The 23,140-nt window shown below is 39.4% G+C and overlaps 1 protein-coding gene across 1 annotated transcript in view; it reads left to right on the top strand.

The window, feature by feature from the left end:
• Positions 1-430: 430 nt before the first annotated feature.
• Positions 431-23,140, top strand: part of LOC109033832 (G-protein coupled receptor dmsr-1-like) — a 120,359-nt gene continuing 97,649 nt past the window's right edge. The window contains exon 1 of the mRNA XM_072303149.1: positions 431-515. The gene's annotated coding sequence lies outside the window, so the exon portion shown is untranslated. The remainder of the gene's footprint in view (positions 516-23,140) is intronic.

The raw sequence follows: 23,140 nt of genomic DNA, 5'->3' as shown, positions 1-23,140 counted from the left end.
CATGTTTACGCGATTTCAGTTCCGAGCCAAAGTCCCGAGCTTGTTCTGCGTTCATGAAGCGCCTTCAATTTTGCAAGTAGGCAATCCGCGCTCCGGAAGGTTAAAATAGTTGTATCATAAGTTCCTAACAATCATTTTCACATTAAAGCAGTCCTCAGTCAAAGCTATTGTTTAAGGGTTACGCTTCATTGCCAGATTTATCGCGGTGAAGTATTCAATCTTGAAATTCTCTATGAATATTTTCACTATTTTTCTAAATATTAGATCGAACTGGGAGGACAGTAGTTATATTTTGAAAAAGACGCAGATCAAATGAGTCACTCAGTCTCGATAAGAATACCTAAATGATTACGGTGGTTTATAACAAAGTATATCGTTGTCAAAATGACATTTTGATTTTTGTTACATAGTACTTATGCTATTTTAATTTATTGCAGGTTCAGCGTCAGTTGATTGAATGTTGTCGAAGCTCAAGGAACAAATTCAGCGAATATAAACATGTCTCGCCAATAATCGTAAGTTGTTCATATTTTTTACCTTCTCTCGTGTCATTCGTTGTGACCGTCCAAGGAAGGGAGATGTTTAGTCCGTGGAGGGAAAATTTTCAACCGAGTGACTTATAAAGTTGGGTCTAAGGCCGGAATTTTAAGACGTTACTCGAAACTTCCTCGACTCGAGATTTCCTTGAGTACGCTTTTCGAGTGTCCTCGAGAATTGACGGTATTTTAAGACGCGACTCGAAATTTCCTCGACTCGAAACGCGCTTCGAGTCACCTCCAAATTTCCTCAAGTGAATTTCGTTGAGTCAATCTCGAGATTTTCGTGAGTGAGGTACTGAGGTCCCTCAAGGGAGTTCTGAGGAAACTTGGTTGAAAGTGATTTGTTTTGTTATGAAAGTGAATTTGAATGAAGTGAATTTTTTTATGAATTTTATTGCTAAAATTTAATTTTACCCACTTTCCCTTGTTTACTTTAGATATGTATGCTATTTTTCCCTTCAAAGAAAAAAGTATACTGTTTTTCCTCTAGAACTTCTCCTTCTCAGTTGCAACTACCTTACAACTTCGGTGTTTTGAAACGGTAGCTGAAGGGCGATTTTTGGGGGTCACGGACATTGAATTTCAACATTTTATATTGTCATAGAGGGTTAATTTTTCAGAGTAAAAAAATCCTTAAATCCACCCCCGTGCGAAGAGCATCCCCTCCTTTCCCTCAAAGCTTCATCAAAGAAAGTGAACCTCAGAAAGAGCTACTGAAGAGTACAGCGCCACGGGTACTACGCATCCCAAGTAGCACAGTGCAACGAAAATATTGAAATTAAATTGCAGTTTGATTTCAATACAATTGTAATTTTTTTACCATTAAATTGCAACATTTTTACATCATTTAGTCGATTTATGCTGATTTTAAACAATCAACAAAATGAGTTCCATGTGTCAGAAAGATAGGCAATATGCAATGCATTGAAAAATTGCAACAAGTTTCAATAAACGGGACCCCTTCAAATAGGAGCTAGGCAACATACACAACACTCAGTGGAATTGCAATATTGTTACAATGTAATTGCTACTTATGGCAATCTGTGCACTTGGGATTTTGGTCATGCACTTTACGAAGCTACTTTCAAATTAAAAGTCCTCATCAAATAGTGATCCTAATGCAATTCCAAGGGTATTAATGGGTTTCATTTGACGTGGAGTTGATGTAATTGATGTTCAATAAAATATTTTTATGATAGTTTTAAAAGTTATTCCCGTTTTTTGTCATCTAAGACATTACATCGTTTGTTTCGGTGAAAAAACATTTGGTTCCCTGAGGTATTGTTTTTAATCAAAAATAATAACTTGCAAAAGTCTATCTTGGTTTTTAACCTAATTTACTTTAATTTAAACATGGGTTTTCCACGAAATAAAGAAATAGCTTTCATCCTGAATTCATCTTCGTCCCCCGCCCTCCCTCCTACTCCTCCAAAAAAAACCTGAAGAACCTGACACTGAATTTTCAGTTTTTCAGGGAGAAAAATGTTCGAGCAACTCATTATTCCCCCATTCTTTGCTAACACTCCTGTAGGTAACTCCCTAGAAAATCAACATAAAAATTGACAGATTGGATTAAAAATGGCCTCATTTACTTCTTCAGTAAAGTGAGGCAGAATGATGATTTTGGGGCCTCAGATTTCTAACAACTGAGCGCCGAGTCTCAGAGAAACATACAAACAATTTCCACTGGTTAGGCTTCCCGAGCAATGAATTCCTTAAAAAATAGAATTTATCAGGGCGATTTCTAGTGACGCCATGGGTGCCAGGTATTGCAAAAATAGTGAGAGCATAATTAAAAACATACAAAAGGACATGAGAAAACACATGAACATGCTCACTCTAACTTTTTGCACCTTGGCCTCTCCCTCCTTCCCCCCAAAAAATCATCATAAGAACTAGAGGAGAAATGAAGCACTGAGAAAAGATCAAGTTTGTCCCATCAACAAAAATGAAGCAATATTTGAGTGAGGAATTCCAATGTTTCTGAGAAGAGAGAATCAAATCAGTTAATTTATGAGCAGCTTCACCACTTCACTACAAATGTGGACACTTGGTGACGAAGTAATTTTAGCTAAGCATGTAGTCAAAACAAAATGGGCATTTCAGGTCAAGGTTAATAGCCGAACCTAAAAGAAAAATACTGTGTGCTGAAGGAATGAAAGTTATAGAACATGATGTCATGAATACTCACAGAAAATCAAACTCTCTGCACTATATGATAGAAGATTTGAAGGATGAGAGGGTACGTGGAAGAGTGAATTCAGAGGCTGATGAGTTGCGTTGAAATTGACAGCTGTGGACAATCAATCCATGGTCTCCGCAAATTGTTTAATATCAAATCAGCAGAGAACCATGATCTTTGAATGAGACAGCCACTAGATACACAAACTGCTGAGGTAGGTTGCTCTCTTAAATGCTGGGCAATGGCCATCTTGGAAACTCTTGAGTCTGACACTTTGATGAGAATAGCATTCGAACTGCCCATGTGCTGCAGTGTGTCGGGATAAGTGAATATTATGACTCAGTAGAGATTCCTTTGGTTCAGGATTAACTTAGGTAAATACCTGAGGGCCAGGAGACCGTACACATTTTAATTTCAAAGAATTATGAGCACTTGACATACCAACTCAAAGAAAAGCATCATGATAGCAAAGTTCTCTAGATTAGGCAATCAGTTGCGCATCGCTGTTAGAGCTTGCTCATCGCATGTTGAGACGAATGTCATTATCTGATCAGCTCCAAGTCAGCAGCAATATAACAGGTTGATACATGCTTTCAGACAGCACCATTGGTGAGCAGTGACAAGAAAATACTAGACTTTTGTCTCAACATACACTCAGTGAGCTCTAAAACGCTTATTAGGTAGAATAAGATTGATAATCATGAGAGATACGAATCGCGTAATGTGGCCTATGCTTGTGCTTTCAGAGGCCAAGTAGAAAACTTCTATTAAATCATGTTCAGAAACTGGAAAATGAAGAAAAACCTGATCTCTAAAGTCACAAATCTGCTTCATAGGTACAGTGTTTAATGTTCAATGTTGACTCGATAGAACTTGTGTTTGTGAAAACTAGCTGACAACTTGATGAATCACAATCTTAACCAAAGGGCTTTGAAAGAAGATGCTTTTGAGTGAGGGTATGGTTTGTAATTTTTGATAAGTTACCTGAGAGAAACGGATATTCCTTTGCTATAAATCACATGTAGACAATATAAATGAAATAATAAAGCACAGGGTTTCATAATTGGTACATATTTGAGACGCTGACGCTTGGATAAGGGCTACACTATCAACTTTTCTCCGGAGAATAAATCACGCATTTCCGAGAAATTTCACAGAGAATTCTTGATGGAATACATGTATGATGAAAATAAGTACTGAGGAGAAAAGAAAGGTTCAATCACCGAGAAATTCACTTCCATTCAATCGCATGAATGTTAAGCATCTGTGGTGTGGGTTTAGCCGTGTTCTCAAAGACGATTAGGATCCACTGAACGCTTGAACTATGACACAAAGGGCTATATCACATAAAGAAACACAAAAACCACTAAGAAATCGAATTATTAACTTTGAAACAATTAATTAAAAGGATTACTGGTCTGGCACTGATAAACAAACAAACAAATGGACCGCGTTAAACAGAAAGGAACCAAGCCACATCAGCTATTTCCAAATTTAATCGGGCGATTTAATTTTTTACATGAAAACGGTTGTGCGGATTTCTGTGCAAATCTCAGTGAATTTTTTCCATAATACAAAGCAAATTCCTTAAAATTTGCAAAGGAATCTGCACAGGCGTTTTTTCGTAAAAAATGTAATTTCCCTGTTAAATTTGGCAATAGCTGATGTGGCTTGGTTCCTTTCTGTTTAACGCGGTCCAAATACAATGAATGGCCAGGGCCGCCTTCTCACCAGCCACCATCTCACGAATGCATACTCAAGCGGATGAATCAGAAATTAACTCATGGCCCGGGAATTTATGAAAGTAGCCGCTAAAGTTTAATTTGACGCACTTTTCCATGATTATTATTCCAAATAAATTCCTAATCTGTTCTTTAATTGACGTTGAATGTCATTCTCTCACCTGGAAGCCATTTTTTTTTTTTGGACGACGGAGTTTCGAGTCGAGGAGATTTTCGAGTTGAGTAGATTTTCGAGTCGAGGAGTTTTTTCTCGAGTCGAGTGAGTTTCGAGTCGAGACGGTTTGGAGGTTCCTCCAGTCGAGTAAATCTCGAGTCGAGGAAGTTTCGAGTAACGTCTTAAAATTCCGGCCTAAAAATTGGATTTTGAGACTTTGATGGGAAAGTCTCTCAACTGTTCTCAAGAAATTCTTCCATGCATATTATGATTTCTGCTGGAATGAGACTCCCTATTTGATTTTGAATTTTTCAGGTCTAATATAATAGAGGAGTGATTTTTTTTTTTTTTTTAATTTGATGCCTACATCGTGGATTTTATAGTATTTTAATTTTCTAGTTTTTCGTGTGATTTTTTCAATGCCTTTAGAACTCTTCTTATAGATTCGGCATTACTAACTCTATTTTGAGTTTTTGCGGTTTGTGGTCCCTTTTCCCAAGGTAGAACGCAAATACTTTATTATCTCGTTATTACTGCATAAATCAAAAATTTCGACTCGATACAAGCACGCAAAAAATTATTTTCTTGACCGCTCACCAAATTCTCGTTTGATGTCAAGCCATCATAATCAAATTCCTCATTCCTTTGCTTTCCATTCGATATATTATTCTTTCGCGCGATAATGTCAATAAAAAAACGAGCAGTTCTTTATTCGTTTGCCAAATTTGAGGGAGTCACGGCTCACGGCCTTGCCGAGTTAATTAACTTGTGAAGCGCCTGGTTATCGGCGGACGCAACCCGCACGACTTACGGAGGCCGTGAATAAATCTCGCTGATTATCATCCCTCTCACGATTATCAATTCAAAATTGCGGGGTAATTAAATACGTGATAAGATTAATCGGCTCTTAATTTAGGAATGTTTCGCTACTCGGCCTCGGCACAGAAAAAACGACGCATGAGCATCAACATGTTGTCAAATGTCCTCCGATAAGATTCGAATTTTCCGAAAACTTTGTAAACCTCTCCTCTTGACTTTTGTTTTTGACATTTGATTCGTACTTTGTGCAATCGTATCTGAACATTTCAAAGAAAAATGTGCATAATTTTTCTCGAAAATGAATGTCTGATCAAGACGAATTTGACAACACCGGATTTTTCATACGGCGTTTTCTCTTTGTAAGGCAGCGCTCTCCGCGCTGAAGTTTTAATTAAAATGTCCAGACGGTCTCTCTGCAGTTTTCGAATTTGCATACGAGGTAGCAGGATTCCAGCTGGACTCCTTGGATAATCATCTTTTTGCCATCCCGAATTTCCACCGAATACCAAAGAGGAAGGTGATGCGGAGAAAAATAATTATAATACCAGTCTTGAAATGGGAAGAATGAATCGTCCCAAACCAAGAATTTTTTTCGACCTTTCTCTGAGTTGACCTCGCAAGTATAATAAATCTGAGAAGCTACTCGGTCTGAATCTTCTATTAGCTTTTAAATATCCATCTCTTTGAGTCTAAAATTGGCTGCAGGTGCTAGACTCGAATCCAATAAACCACCAGAAAATAAAAGAGAAAAATCACTTGGCTCTTTTCTCTGAATAGATTAGGCTTTTTTCGTATGCAAGTCATTAAAATATCCTCAAAAATTATAATCTGTATTGCAAATTTGGCTTCTGTGTTAAGATATAAACAAATAAAACCCCTTTTTATTGAAATTAAAATGTAGAAGAGCAAAACGTTATTTACGGAAAATTATACGGGGAAATTAATGACAAGACGACCTCTGTGACCCATAGTCCAGTCGACCCAAATGAAAAGCGTTAATCTGTTTCCAACGTTTCATCTGCGAAGCGATTCTTAAATTTTAAATCTAGTCCAAACGTATGGATGCAATTTTATTCATGAGAAATACATGAGAAATCCTACAGCAAGGAGACCCCTCGGTTTCCAAAAAACACGATTCCTTTCTGTTAAACTCGACCTAAATAGAACTTGGCAATAGAATTACACCGTTTCATGCACTGGACCTAGGATTCGGGTGGAATTAGGATTCAATTGTGGCACTGTGCCCTGCTGAAGAGTTTTCATTAACTCCCCCGGTCAGCGGATAATCCCTCTCGAATTCTGCCGTGCTAACGAAGAATGCCGTATTTTCATTCGAGAGTTGCCATATTTCTTCGGATAAAACATGTTCTCTCGATGGAAATTATGCATATTTTTTCTTGCAATTTTTTTGGAAAAACGCAATGCACCAGTGGCGGATCCAGCAATTTGGCAACACCGGATTCCCTCAATTTAAACTTATGTTAAATATTTGATTCTCGTCGGCGCACCTGGCCCCTGCAAGAATCAATACATTTCTAATTTGCTGGATCCACCGATGCAAAGAACGCCACGCCACTGCTGAGAGTACCCGAACTTTCTCACGCTTTTTCAGTGTTGGCTTGATTGAATGTCAGCGATCTGGACGAAATCTGTGGTCCATGCTCTCACTATAGTTAAAGGTACTCTAGTCGGAGCAATAAAATTGACGTATTTAAATTAAAATGAACCGTGTCTATCCTGACCCTTAAATACACGCGAATTTTTGGAGCGGGCTGATTACTGAAATTGATAGACAAGGCGATAGACAAAGAATAAATTAGGAGTATGGAGCTATTCTATTGGTTGAAATGGGTGGTTCTTATAGACAAAGATAGAAATTTATGGAAAAACTAAAGGGTGTTTCGTGGGTTGCCCTTAGTTAGTCTATTAACTACCTCCTTTGTCCATTGCAACCACTCGCTTCCACCATTACTGCCGTGCTGAGGAAGAATGCCGTATGAACATTTGAATGTTGCCTAATTCCCTCTCAAAACAGGTTTAATTTTGGAGAAAATTATGACTATTTTTGCTTGCAATTTTCAGATTTTTTGGATCAATGCTAGAACGAAATCCTCTGTACATGGGGAGTAATCCATGTACTGAGAATATTCCATGCAGAGTATGCATACATTTCGAAATCATGAGTTGAAAATAGAGCCTGACACAGAGCGGAGCGGCGTACTGCCAGCGCGGAACGCGCACCAGCGCCTACAAACCTAAATGGATACTTCACGCATTGCGCAATGCGTGAAGTATCCCTGTTAGGTTTGTAGGCGCTGGCCGCCCGCCCGCCGCACCGCATCGTACCACGGCGCCTCAAGCAACTATTTCACAACAGAGGTGTTGCACAGCATCATACGAAATTGAAGGCGCTCCAACATATTAAGAATGACAGACACCTTTTAAGAGTGAGGAGCTTTCCTCTCAAAATAAATCAAGATACTACGGCACAACAAGAGAGCACTGGAAAGAAAACACATTGGATCTAGAGTCGAGACTCTAGAAAACATCGACAAAAAAAAACACTCTTGATTCAATCAGAATCTAGCTTAAATCAAGAACCAAGCTTCTTAATTTAAGCGGATTTCGTTTTGATTCAAGCAAAAATCCGATTGAATCAAGAGAACTTTTTCTTGTCGATGGCTTCAAGAGTCTGGACTCTAGATCCAATGTGTTTTTTTTCTAGTGTAAATTAGGAGAGAAGTATTCACAAATTTTCCCGAAAATTCATGATTTGTTGAAGAAGATTTGGCAACGCCTAAGGGCTCATACGGCGATTTTCCTTAGCACGGCAGAATAGAATCCCTTAATATCCTTTTTGTCCTTTTTTCTCTATCGCTTTGTCTACCAATATCAAAGCTCAGCCCGCAGAACATGGCCAATGCACTGGAAAAAAAAAAAAAAAAAAACACTTTGAATCTAGAGTCCAGACTCTTAAAAACATCGACAAGAAAAAATACTCTTGATTCAATCAGAATCTAGCTTAAATCAAGAACCAAGCCTCTTAATTTAAGTGGATTTCCTTTTGATTTAAGCTTAAATCTGATTGAATCAAGAGTATTTTTTCTTGTCAATGTTTTCAAGAGTCTGGCTCTAGATCCAATGTGTTTTTTTTTTCCCAGGGCGGCAGAATAGGATCCCTTAATTTTCTTTTTGTCTTTTTTTGTCTATAGCTTTTTCTACCAATTTCAAAGATCAGCCCGCAGAACATGGCCTATGCCTCAATGGAGATAGTGCCATTTGATTTGAATGAGTTAAAACTTAACCCGACCTGCGAGGCGCGAGAGGGAATCATCGCGCTGGGCTGTTGCTAAACTCCATTAAACGGCGTTTTGCAGGGGAATAATTAATTTAAAATCCTCACAAAAGCCGGTCTTTTCAATATGCACGCCGTGCCGGGGCCGGGCTGCCCGAAATTCGGTTCACGGCGCCGCGCCACGCCGCACCGCGTCGGGCGCCAAGCCCGCCCGCATTAGCATAAAGTTGTGCCCGAGAATTTACAATTTGCGCTCTGCTAATTTAATACTCGCAGTTAATGATGCAACCAGGCGGAGACGCTGCCAAACTTCCCGAAAATCGAAGAACGTCAAGCGGAACATTCATTCGTCACCTTTGGAACAAAGTATCACAAGCGTCATGCGTCGTTTCCAAATTTCCGCCGCCATCTTATTTTTCCGCAGAGAAATTGTTAATTGAGTCTGTTTGAAAATTTTACTGAATTTTATCGGCAGCGCGAGGAAAATTCAGTGAAATTTTCAAACAGATTCAGCCAAGAACAGTGTTCGCAACTCACCCTTGAGTTTTAGGAGCCATGTGGCGCATCAAGCTCGATTTTTAGGGGCCAGATCGACTTTTTGCCTATATATCACGGCGCATTTAGTGAAAAGTTAGACGCAAGATGTTTTAGTCACAGAACTAGTAACAGTAACTCGGGGGAAATTTCGAAAATTCATCAGAAAGAAAAATTAGGATTTTTTTGGGCCACGTTGGCGCAGAGCATTAATTTTTTTGGAGCCATGGCCGATTTTTTAGGCGCATTTGGCACGTTGGCGCCTGTGAGTTTCGAACACTGGCCAAGAATTTATCTGTAAAGAAATAAAATGGAGGTGGAAATTTTTAAACGTCGCATGGCGCTTGTGATACTTTGGCAGGAAGGTGACGATATCTACATTGAAGGTTTTGAATGAAGCCACGAGGTGGAATATTTTAGAATTTCTAACATTTATCAGTTAGGATAGTATGCGCATTTAGAGTTGAAGTAGAAGAGGAACAAAAAGGACATTGGAGACGAAGAGAAAGTGTAAGCGAAAGAGGAATGAGAAGAAGAAAAGGTGAGTAGAAAGAAGAAGAGAAGAGAGAAGAGAGGAGGAAGATGAGAAAGAAAAAGTGAGAGAGGAAAAGACAGAAAAAGTAGGAGTAGAGGTGAGGAAGGGAATGAAGAAGAAAAATAGAAAAAGAAGAGGAGGAATGAGAAGGAGTTAGAGATTTTTCCAAGAAAAAAAGAAGGAGAAATAGACGCTGACGGGTGTTTATAAGAGGACGAAGAAGGAGGAGGGGAAGACTTGCTTTTTCTTTCTTTGACTTTTTGTAGCTAATTCTTTACTTCAATTTCATGGAGTAAGTAGTTCTCAATTGTAAAGAAGGAGTTACAGAATTTTGAAAACACTGTAATCATACGCCAGTTCCTTTTCACTGGAAAAAAACACATTAAATGTAGAGTCCAGACTCTTGAAAACATTGACAAGAAAAAATACTCTTGATTCTTCCGGATTTTTGCTTGAATCAAAACGAAATCCGCCTAAATTAAGAGGCTTGGTTCTTGATTTAAGCTAGATTCTGATTGAATCAAGAGTACTTTTTCTTGTCGATGTTTTTAAGAGTCTGGACTCCAGATCCAATGTGTTTTTTTCCAGTTTTTATCAAATGCGATTCATATGCTCCTCCTCTAAATTTTTCGCTCATTTTTTGCCCATATTGGCAACGGCGCGCCGCTCGCGAGCAAGTCGACGACAAACGTCGGAGCACCGGTAAAGTTGCTCCTTTGGCTTCGTTTTGACGAACACGTCTCCCAAGTTTCGACAACCCGCTCCCGTAAGTGTTCCGAGCTATCATAACTTCTGTTGTGCATTGAGGTAACTCCAGATTCGGCGCTACAACGAGTGTACAGCGTGGCACCTCACTCCAAACTGGGTGCGAGAACGGGGGCAGGGGGCCGTTTTGTTCTACTCTCAATTCAATCCCGAGAGAAAGAGTCTTTTACTCGTACTGTCGTGCTAAGGAAGAGCGTCGTATGAGACTTCACACGTTGACACATTTCTTCTGATAAACACTGGAAAAAAAACACATTGGATTTAGAGTCCAGACTCTTGAAAACATTGACAAGAAAAAGGACTCTTGATTCAATCAGATTTAAGCTTAAATCAAAAAGAAATCCGCTCAAATTAAGAGGCTTCGTTCTTGATTTAAGCCTAAATCTGATTGAATCAAGAGTATTTTTTCTTATCGATGTTTTTAAGAGTCCTGACTCTAGATCCAATGTGTTTTTTTTCCAGTGAATAACGAATTTTGAGGAGAACCTGCGAATCGTTTTCCTTCAATTTTCAAGAGACGTCTTTCCCTGATGCAATCTAAAGTATCTAAAAAATTCAAGGGAAAATACTTACAAGTTTCCTCAGAAATAATAATTTTATCGAGGTAAAAGCGGCAACCTCTGCATCTTCATTCGACGTTTTTTCTAACGGTGAAGTGTTCGCTTGAACGCACGTAAGATCACGCACTTTGAGACAGTGAAGTGTTACAGACACGACTTGTCATTTATTTCGTTCATTACTGTCGCAGATTGTGGAGGGAGGGAATAAAATGCAGCAAGTTGTACTCTCAACTCTCCAACCGGCGGACCTCGAGACACCTGTGCGATCTCTGGGTGCAGTTGTCGATGTATTTTTAGATGCACTTGATATCCAGTTACAGTTTAAGCAATGATCACAGATTTTTGTGTAATAGTGTACAACTTCTTGAAGAAACAAGAAAAGAGCTAACTGACTATTGGGGAGTAGATTCGGTGTGCACAAGAGATGTGCGTAGCTGAATGTGACAAAGCTTGGCAGTTTTGAAAACGCCTTCAAATGGAGCGTGATACCTCCCGCATCCCGGAGAGTACGAATAGTTGTATCTTTGCGCCTTGCCAATGTACCGGAAGATTAAAATTGAAGCATAACCGCGGCGCTGGCCTTGTCGGTTTTCCATTGACATATTTTGCAGTTTTGACTGTAAAATTAAAGTGTAAACAAGCTAGAATTTTATTTAACAAATGGGGTTTGGTGGTTTCGGCATTGATTTCTGCCGCCATTTTACCCTGAAATAGAAAAAGTCGGAATTCATAAAAAATGACCCCACTTACGATTTTGTGATTTTCAATTCCTCAATCTGGAGACCTTTCTTGACAATTTTATCAAAAAAAAAAAAAAAAATCGCGGGTGATCTTCAGAAAAATATTTTTTTTTTAAAACGAACCGTGCGAATGATTATACTCGATGTAGGTGAAAGCTCCATAAGATCTCGTTGAGCACATGAAAGTGGTCTAAAATCCGCTCCTCAACTAAAAATTTGCGTTTACCATACCACAGACATATTCTGGCACAACCAACCCCATTGACCCATTGTGCTATCTCAATGGTGTCGGACTAGATTCTGTTTATTTTTGACAGCATGTAAGCGATTAGTTTTCCTTCGCAGAGAGAGGTTCTAAGAAATTAGTCGGAAACAGAATTTTCTTCCTGAAAAATGTTGGCAATCAAAGCACCGCGTACAAATAGGACTATACATTTTTGGCGAATACGAACTACTATTTCTGGATCATCCATAGAAGCACCTATTTGCATAGGAAAACTCATGGCTCACACGTTGTTTCGAAAATACGCCAGAAATAGTGTCGTATTGCATGATGTAGTCCAAATTACATACTTCAACGGCTGTAACAATAACTGAGCCGGATTTTATTTATCTTCAGATCGTGATTTTCACCTTTTCCCAACCATCCAAGGATTTGTGTCGTCAGGATGCGCCAGTCCAGTGTTTTCTTAGACGCTGCATACTTAGAGTAAATATTAGTGACGTTTGAGCGTTTGGCCATCAGAATTTGTACCGTAAAAGCTTTTGCTGAGCTTTTGAGTGGGTTTAGATTTGGACGTATTTCTGCCGAACGGAACTATATGCACATGAGCCCTGAGACCCATACGGATATATGCATGACAGGGCTCAGGTCATAATGCACATAGTTCCGTTTGACAGAAATATGTCCATTTAGCCAACCTGAACACGTTATACTCGCACAAAATTTTACGTCGGATTCCCTTCTTAAGAGCCTTTATTCCACTACTCGCAAAAGCATCACTCTATCTCCGTTGAGCTGCTTTAATCCCTGGCTTTTCGAACCCTTTATATATTTGCGGTGTAAAACATTTTGCAAAGTGCATACAATCAGAATGGTCTCTTCTCCAAGTGCTTAAGATCCGTTGACCACAAAGAGAGAGCTGTCATCCACCAATGCTTCTTCACATCAGTGGCGAGGGGTGAATGATCGAATATGGATTTTTTCCCCATTTAAAACTATGGTAAAGAATCAAGAAGGAGAATCAAAGAATCAAAAGAATCAATTAAGATGTTCGTTACGAACACCGTGTTAATTGATCATTTTCCATATGGAAGCTTTTATACTATGTGAACAAATCGTAAATTTTCCTTTTAAACTATTGTAACTAAAATGTAACTACTATGTAACTAAATGTGTACATTTTGTCACAGTCTGTTACGAAGATCCACCAGGTCGATAATCGTGATTTTTGCGCATCGATAGGAAATAGTCCTCAGCGGGCTGATTGTTGAAATTAATCGACAAAGCCATAGAGAAAGAAGTCAACAGAGATACGGAGAGATCCTATTGGTGAAAGCGGGCGGTTGCAATGGACGAAGAAGGTAGATAACAGATTAACCAACGGCAATCCGCGAGAGGCCCTATGGTTAGTTCATCATTTTTTCCCTTAGTCCATTGGAGCCAACAATTTAAACCCAATAGGATCGCTCCATATTCCGTATGTTTTTTTGTCTATAGCTTTATTTGTCTATCAATTTTTACAGTCAGCTCGCACACTGGAAGAAAAGACACATTGGATCTAGAGTCCAGACTCTTAAAATCATCGACAAGAAAAAATACTCTTGATTCAATCAGATTTAAGCTTAAATCAAGAACCAAGCCTCTTAATTTGAGCGGATTTCCTTTTGATTTAAACAAAAAGTCCGATTGAAGCAAGGAGTCCTTTTTCTCGTTAATGTTTTCAAGAGTCTGGACTCTAGATCCAATGTGTTTTTTTTTCCAGTGCAGATGAACGCTTCTTAATTAGATTAAGCGCCGGGTCTGGCCGAGTAGTGGTCAGGGGGCGCAGCCCACCTAGAATTAAAACATTCCGCCATTTTTTTACATCAGTACGGAAGTGTCGTGCGTAAACGCCATAATTTCATAGACGTCTTTGCTTGGGGCATCGACAACGCGGAGACGTATCTGACGCAGTCCCATTGATGCGAGGCGGAGAGCTTTTAAAAGTCGCTGTCGTTATTTTATTAATGGTAGTTTGATTTGCCTCCAAGTTCCGAGCGGCTGGCCCTCCACCAAAGCGCACGACCGCACGCGTCGGGAAAGGTACACTGTCACGGGCCTTTGACCGGACAAAACGTCACCGACAGCTTTTTCAACCCGCTCGCACAACACCGACGTCACGCCGTCAGATTCGCCGTCGCGGGTGATTGCCGAGCATCGCTGCCGTGTCACCGAGAGCGAAATATTTTGGAGACCTTGAATCTTGAGACAGTATGTTCCAAGAGATTGGACCACTAGACAAGGTACAAATATAAACAATCTGATACATGTTTCTTAACAAGAATTTCACATAGAACACGATTCACCGAAAATTACTGAAACCGCAACTCCTAACAAATTTCAAATATTATAGACTGGAATGGACTGGGCATTAAGGGCGCGGATAGGAACAAACGGAATGAAAGAGGGAACGACATCAGGAATGCGGGAATGAGTTGATCAAAGGTTACGAAAAACCCGCAATTAGTGTAATCTTTACTCCCGTGTTGTCTCAACCGCGGTGTCTCAACTATCCCTGTAAAGAGATTCTAGATGAGTAATGGGCCACTAGACAGGGTATGAATTTAAGCATTTTAATACATGTTTCTTAATCAGAATTTCACGTAGAACACAATTCGCGCAACGAAAATTACTGAAACTAACTCCTGACGAAGACATTAACCTTTTTATTTCACATTGGTTACGAGGAATTTGAACTGTCCGCTCACAAGAAACTCAAAGCTCTTTGTGAGTCAAATCGCGCACTGCAACGGTTTCAGCAAGCTTCTCAATCGAGCAATATACATTTCCCACCATGTGTTGAGCTAACTATAAGCAATTTGCTATAGCTGAGCCGAAGTGTCAAGATTGAGGTTGCCAGATTTTTATATCGCAGAGACTGTCATGATAACGTTTAGCGCTCGATGTGAATCACGTAGAGCATTGAGTTCTCATGAGCGGGTGGTTTGAATTCACGCATCAAGAATCATTAAATACCTTTGTAAGGAGTTGATTTTTGTGATTTTCGTTGTGCGCATCGTGTTCTACGTGAAATTTTGGTTGAAAAACAGGTACCAGAATGCTGAAATTCGTACCTTGTTTAGTGGTCCATTTCGCAACAGTGGCGTTCTCTGCATGAATGCTAAGAAAGCTCTGCATCTCCAATATAATTGAGTGAAGTACTATTTTAATATTGTATATTTGGACGTATTTCCATCAAACAGAACAATGAGCAGGTGGGAAAGATGGGGTCTGCTCGTTAGTGCTCGGGCCATAAGAATGAATGGGAAATATAAAGCGCTAGTGACGAAGCCGTCCTCGTCGCGGCTCCTCGTAGTGGACATTAACTCATGAGCCCTGGCCACAACGCTTTAGACACATGCCCATGGCTCATTCACTTTCCAAATATTTCTGTTTGACAGAATGTAAAACCCCGCTTTTCCAATATAGTAAACGGAATTGTGAGTCAACTGAATGTGGCACCAATAAGCCACGGGCATGTGTCTAGAGCGTTGTGCTCGGCATTTCTGCCGTATTTTCCGACAGTTCGAAAAATTATCCAAAATGTTGATGGAGTCTGAAAAACATCTTATTCTTGCTATCCTGAAGAATTATTATACCCTTCTATTAACAATGAAGAGGATTTAGGCAGTTTTTTACTCTCCTGGAAAATCGTGTTTTCTAAGATGCACGTACTTCTGCTTTTTCACCATCGATATAGCACTATCGTTCGTTGCGGGCTGAAAGGCCAAAAGTTGCTCCGGCCTCTGCACCCGGAACAATCGGAACTACGGCTCCAGCACCCGGAACTCCTAGCCTCTGAGCTCAAGGACGGTAGTGATATATAGCCCGTAACTACGGCTTTCACGCCCACAGTTTTTTTTTTCAGCGTAGAGTCGAGTAAATCAATATTTTATGCAACTTGGCAAGTGAGATTTTTCCCTAGGACAAATCCCATGAAACTTCCCTCGAAGACAAAGCCATACCCGAGTGGTTCTTAAAGCTTCCTTCTAATTTTCGCACTGCGGAAAGGTCAAAAAGTCACGACGCTTGTACTCTCTATGAGAACTACATCTAGCAGATACGTGATTGCAGCATCTAATTCCATAAATTGAATTCACAAGAACTGCCATGCTAAGAAAAAACGCCGTATGAACCTTCAGGCGTTGCCAAATATCCTTTTTTAAAACTGGAATTTCCTGGTAAATTTATGAACATTTTCCTCCAAATTTTTAGATAATTTAGTTCACGATTTAACCTAAAGATTCTGAAAATTTAAAGGAAAAATATTCCTACACTGAAAAAAAATTCTCGGCGTTTTTACCAAGGTCCGTTGGTATCTTTACCATCTCACCTTTTTTTTTTTACCAATTTTTGATAATTTTACCAAGACAGACTGGTAAGCTTACCTATAAACCGGTATTTTTACTGGTTTTTTTTCAAGTAAGAATACCACTTTTATTAGTAATCAATTCCCAGTAACTTTGCCATTTTATCTCGGTTCAACCACAGTCGATAAAAAAATATTGGCGTTTTTACTAAGGTCCAGTAAAATTACCGAGAAAGTTCAATAATTCCACCGAGATTTCTCGGTAAAATTACCAATTCCATAAATGGTAATTTTACCAAGAAAAAACTGGGATCAAATAGAACCCTGAATTCTTGGTAATTTTACCCTTTTCCTAGTAAATACACCGAGATTTTTTTTTCAGTGTAGCTATCCTGAAAAATGAACATTTTATCGAAGGAAATTTGGCGACTCTCGAACGTTCATACGGCGTTATTCCTTAGCACGGCAGAGAAGGGAAACGGCTTATAAAATTCATCCGGTTAAAGAGGAGTTTTAGAAGGAGTTATAAAAATATAATAAACAGGCACGAAGCTTCATTTTTGAGTTCAACGGGGCAAAGGGTAGTCTCAAACGTTATTCCATCGCGCTGGCCGGGCCAACTTCTGAGCGAGTTATCTGGCTTCGTTTAGCAGGATTAAGGCCAGTGCACGGGGAAAAATTGCGAGAAACTAGCTTTTCGCCACACAATGGCACGAAACATCGGAGAGGACAAACATGGAATCGTTTACCAAAAGTGCAAATTTTATGTTTATTTCGTCGCAATTTAGATTTTGAGCGGAGCATCTGAAGGGAATTTTACGAGGGAACATATACAGTCACTTTGAAATTTCTACGGTCTGCACTGAAAAAAAAATCTCGGTGTATTTACTAAGAAAAGGGTAAAATTACCAAGAATTCAGGGTTCTATTTGATCCCAGTTTTTTCTTGGTAAAATTACCATTTATGGAAATACCCGAGAAATCTCGGTAAAATTATTGAACTTTCTCGATAATGTTACTGGACCTTGGTAGAAACGCCAATATTTTTCATCGACTGTGGTAGAATTACCGAGATAAAGTGGCAAAGTTACCGGGAATTGATTACCGATAAAAGTGGTATTCTTACCTGAAGAAACAGTAAAAATACAGGTTTTTAGGTAAGCTTACCAGTCTGTCTTGGTAAAATTACCAATAATTGGTAAAAAAACGAGATGGTAAAGGTACCAACGGACCTTGGTAAAAACGCCGAGAATCTTTTTTCAGTGTGTAATTACAAACATTCAAGCTTTTAAAGACTCCAAATCGTGTCTGAACTCGTCGTTTTCCGCACGAAAGAACGTAACTACATTTCAATGTTGCCAAATTTCCTTTCGTAAATTGCATTTTAACCAGAAAAGTATTGGACATTTCTAACTGAAAATTTCACTGATTTTTCTTCCGATTTCATGCAAAAATCAGACAAATTTGGATATTAATTGCACACTTACATTTTTGTAAAATAAATTAATTGTTGGAGTCAATTTGGCAACCTTGGATTGGAGTTACGTTCCTTCGTGCAGGAGACGACTAACTCTCTAATCGACTCGCCCTACTGAGCGCCGACAGGACTCTCGGCGCGATGCAACCTTTGAAAACTTTCAATATCCGATCCTCCTTTTCGTCCTGAATTTTCAACTAGCCATCTTCCGCCCGTTTCATTTTCTATTCGGCATCTTTGATTGAGGCGCCAAGAGTTTGCGCAAGAAGACCATTTTCTCCATACTTATCTCAGGGAGAATGCCTCATTCCAGAGTACTGCGTCTCAGAATAGAGAAGATTGCCTTCCGAACTATGAAAATACTCGAAAGTAGGAAAGAGTACTTCTTCAATATGAGCCTCATATTTCTAAATTTTTCATTTTTTAATTCAAGCTCTTTTGCTCTCGTTTAATCAAGAGAAACACAATTTGGAAATATTTGATTAAAATCAACCTAACTGCATTACATTTTGCTTGATTTGCTCTCATCTTCGGTATCAAAGCTTTGAAAATCCTCGAAAGTCAGAAAAATCACCTTCCCGATGAGAGTTTCAATCTAAATTCTCAACTCTCAATTGGAGTACATTTTGCAATGAGGAGCCACTATCTCTGGCTCTCCCATAAAAGCAAATATCTCAGCAGGGAAACCAATGGCATGCATGTTGTTTCTAAAATGGGCCAGAAAGAGTGGTTCCTTATTGCAAAATGTGATCCAATTCAATACCAAGCATGCAAATTTAAACCTCTTCATCCAAAAGTATTCAAACATTTTAAAATTTAAATAGAAACTTAACGGTCTCTCAGAATTCTACGAGGGTCATCCAAAAAGTAAGTTTCCCTACCTTGTATCTTCTAAACAAAAAGAGATAAATCAAATAGGTAAAAAGGCACATATTAGGCATACTTTAAGCTTTAAACAAGCTCAAGTTTTTGAAAATCGGTCAAGGGGTTCGCGAGTAAACTTAATTTTACTGAGACAACCTCCTGTCGCCGCGTGCCCACCTCCGGGGTCAGGATGCGCGGAGAGTCGATTATAGAAGACTCGGGTTATCGCCTCTATACATCACATCAACAAGGAATTTTAATGTTTTCATTGAGTAGGCCTTACCTTACTTTTTGACATAGTCTCCACATCTTTTTTGATATTTCTGGTATCATCATAGCAGCTTCTTCCGCGTAGAAGCTTTCGCCTTGACTCTGAAACCACTCATTGACAGCGATCTGTACCTCTGAATCGGTTGAAAATCGCTTCCATCGTGGAAGTTTTTCCGCTCGGGAACTAATGAAAGTCACATGAAGCTAAAGTACGAAAGTTTGAAGGATTAGGGGAAAATTTCCCTACGCAAAGCAACTAATTTGGGAGTGCAGATCGCTGTCAATGACTAGTTTCGGAGCCAAGACGAGATCTTTTACGCGGAGGGCGTCAAGAAGCTGCTGTAATGATACCAAAAATGTCAAAGAAGATGTGGAGATTACGTCAAAAAGTAAGGTAACTACTACTAACTACTAGTAAGGTAGTTACTTAATGAAAACTCTAACATTTCTTGTTGATGTGATGTATAGAGGCGATAACCCGAGTCTTCTATAATCGACTCTCCGCGCATCCTGACCCCGGAGGTGGGCACGCGGCGACAGGAGGTTGTCTCAGTAAAATTAAGTTAACTCGCGAACCCCTTGACCGATTTTCAAAAACTTGAGCTTGTTTTAAAGCTTAGAGTATGCCTAATATGTGCCTTTTTACCGATTTGATTTATCTCTTTTCCTTTGGATGATACAAGGTAGAGAAACTTACTTTTTGGATGACCCTCGTAACTATTGTTGGAGCTCTTGGTTCCGGTAAAAAGTTGGAAGCAGTCCGTAATTTAAACTGTGCAAGGGTTAAAATTTGACCCCCAGGGTAAGTACCCCAATTAATTTTGGTAGCACCCCAATTAATTATGGTAGTACCCCAATAAATTAGGTAACTAACCCAAATGTTGCTGGACTACCCTAACTTGAGTTGCGGTACTACCACAATTAATTACAAATGTCCATATTATCCAACAAATTGGGGTAGTACCACAATTTTAGGGGATAACCCCTGACGCTTTTTTTCCCGTGTATCCTCGAAAATACATGTTTAATCCGAGAAAATTTGACAACTCTCGGATGTTCATACGACGTTTTTCCTCAGCGAGGCAGCGATGACCTTTAAATTTTTTGTCTCTCAGCCCTCATAGAGCTTATATCTATGAACATATCCAGCATTTTTTAATCAGAGCTCCCTGTTAATGGGTCGCGAATTAGAGCATTAATTTACAAGCATGGAGAGCGTTGGACAACTCAAATGGCGGATTTTTACGCGAGGATCAGGATTGAAGCGGGAAATGTTTAACGAGAGTCGATTGCGGAAATTGTAGGACGCGAGAGAGGTTTGTTGCACGGCGGCGCACGGTGGTTCCAGTCAATCAGAGAGGTCTGACATGAAATTTTTAACTTAGACCGTACATTTTGATGTTTCTTTTGTCACATTTTAAAATTTAAGGGGTCCTAATTGGAGAAAATTTGACGAGGAAACCAATGGAGTCACTTTTATAACCTCAAAGTTTTGAATGAACGGAGTTATGAGCGTTTAAAGTTTCCAAATTTTGTCCGAAATCTCCTATTGACTCGATCCAGTGTATTACGTCGATGGATCGATTGTAGCCAGAAAGCATTTCGCAAAAGCTGAAATTCCACCATAATGATAATCACGATGAAGACGCGTGGAAAAACACATCCAAAGTAATTGAAGCCGGACAATTCCAGTATTATAACTTGGCAGTTTTGAAAACGCCTTCAACTGGAGCGTGATACTTCCCGCTTCCCGGAGAGTACGAATAGTTGTATCATTGCGCCTTACCAATGCGACTGGAACCTGGAGCGTTTAAAGTTTCCAAATTTTGTCCGAAATCTCCTGTTGACTCGACCCACTGTGCGGCGTTGAGGGTTGAGGGTAGTGCCATTGCCACTCAACAACGTTGTGAAACAATTTGTCGAACAAATATTGGGGTCAGCGTTGCGAGGTTGCCCCCGGCTCTGATATAGGCGCTTCGGAGGGGAATCGTGTTTCAGCTGCGCTGAAATCGCGATGTCGGTTCAGCTCGGTGCATTCGATGCATCATCGACATTATTTTCGCCCCGCTGGAGCGTGTGGCCGACCAAAGCGATGATGAAAGTTGCGGAGCACGTATCTCGTCGTGAAAGGTTGCCGATTTCTTACCGTTTTCGAAAGGGAGAGAGAAAACCAAGGAAAGTTAATCTTTAGAATTTCCACTGATTTTCTTTTTCTGCTACACAGAATTAGAGTCTCTTTATACTGAGAGTAAAGACAATGCGAATCAACTTCTGATTGGTTCCCGTATTTTAGGCCTTCACAGAGTCACGTACGGGAACAAAGATTACATTTTCACCAATTGCAAAGATTATAAACTGGAATGGACCGGGGAATCGGGAATACGCAAAGAACAAATGGAATTGGAGAGAAAACGGAGACATGAATGCGGGAATGGGTTGATCAAAGATTATAAAAAACGTCTGATTTGTGTAATCTTTATTCCCGGTTGTGCCATCCATAAGAAGAGTTGTCTCGACTCTCTCTATAAAAGGACTCTGCACATAATATTCTGTGAATGTTTTGAGCAATGAGGGTTAGGACTACAAACCTTTAGAAATTCATAGTGATCTTTCCGACGAAACACCCTCAAAGAAAATAGAATATCGACGGTGAAACTGATAGACCACGAATCTTATTTGCAATGTTTAAAATTCTCCCCCTCCATTTTCTTTCTTGAAAAACGAATCAACATCATTCCTCATAGTTTTTGCAGAGTTTTCCTCGCACAGAAAAGAAAAATCTCGTAAGTTTTCAAGGATTGACGTTGAGTAGTTTACCAGTTAAAATATAAAGTATGACAGGAAGTCTGCAACGTTGCAAATCGAGATACGTGGTGCAGTACTTTCACCGTGGATATGGTACGGAATCCGGGAAGATGAAAATCGAGTTACGTAATTTGTGCAGTTTTATTAGATTCAGAGACAAATTGAGATCTCGAGGACTTACGAACATAAAACAAGGCATGTGCATGTGTCACAATTATTGCGACCGACAATGGAAGTGGGACAATTTCCTACACGTGGCAACAAAATAAACTGTTTTAACCGAGGATTTTTACCCTCCTATTTTACGCAGAAACCGGTATTTCAGTTTGTGACAGAAAAAAATAAACAATATTTCGGTTTAAAAACGCCCTCAAAACCTTATTGCGTAGGTGAGACCACAATTTTTGATCACAGAAACCCATTTCAGCTTTTTAATTTAAATTTAGATGGGACTGTAAGCAAACGTTTCGTTACTGAGACTGGATTTTTCTATCATAGACTTCCGCTATCGGAAGTGAAGCTTGTTTCAATGACTAAAAATTACCTAGATCTGACTGAATCAAAGCCCAGTTTTTTGTTTTTTTTTTCTTGTGTGTTTGTGTGTCGCACTAGGTAGTTGTAGTCGTTTTTTCAATTTATACACATTAAACTAATTTGCTTTGAGGGAGATTTTTTTTTTGAAGAATCCTTAAAAAATTGATATCGAAGTTTATAACGGAGTCCAATGTCTATTGTCGGATCCCATAGAATACAACGACAGCTGTTTTGTTCATTCATGTATTAAACAGAAAATGCAAAGCTGCATTTTAATTTGAAAATATTGAGCAGTGAACAGGCATATCTCAAAAAGGTGCTTTTCTTTCATCGCAACAATGTTTTTTTAACTGCAGACTTCAGATTGCTTGGACATTCCATGCGTTGGACCATTATGTTTTTTTTCGTGACAAACTGTTCACAAGATACTCTTTAACGTGATAATACCAATAACTATCCTTTAAGTTCTTTGACATCGAGGTCATTTCGCCTTATAACGGTCACAATTTAGATCTTACCATGTGTATACGTGTTTTCGCCTCATTTTGGAAGCACAACCAAGTTGTCTGTGCGCTGAAAACGCAGTAGAGATATCGGGACAAGAGCCAAATTTTTCAGTCCGGCATGAGCTGAAAGAAAGCCAATTTCGCGGAAACAAGCTTTTAAGATCGTAATCGACCAATTATTTTCGCTAAATGCGTTTTTATTACTTGTGTGATCCCTTAAATCCTATTTATGTGTCTGCTCGCGGTAAA

Source organism: Bemisia tabaci, chromosome 8 (genome assembly GCF_918797505.1).
Source record: "Bemisia tabaci chromosome 8, PGI_BMITA_v3".
Taxonomy (NCBI): domain Eukaryota; kingdom Metazoa; phylum Arthropoda; class Insecta; order Hemiptera; family Aleyrodidae; genus Bemisia; species Bemisia tabaci.
The sequence above is the reverse complement of the archived record's forward strand: the minus strand, read 5'-3'. Positions and strand labels throughout refer to the sequence as shown.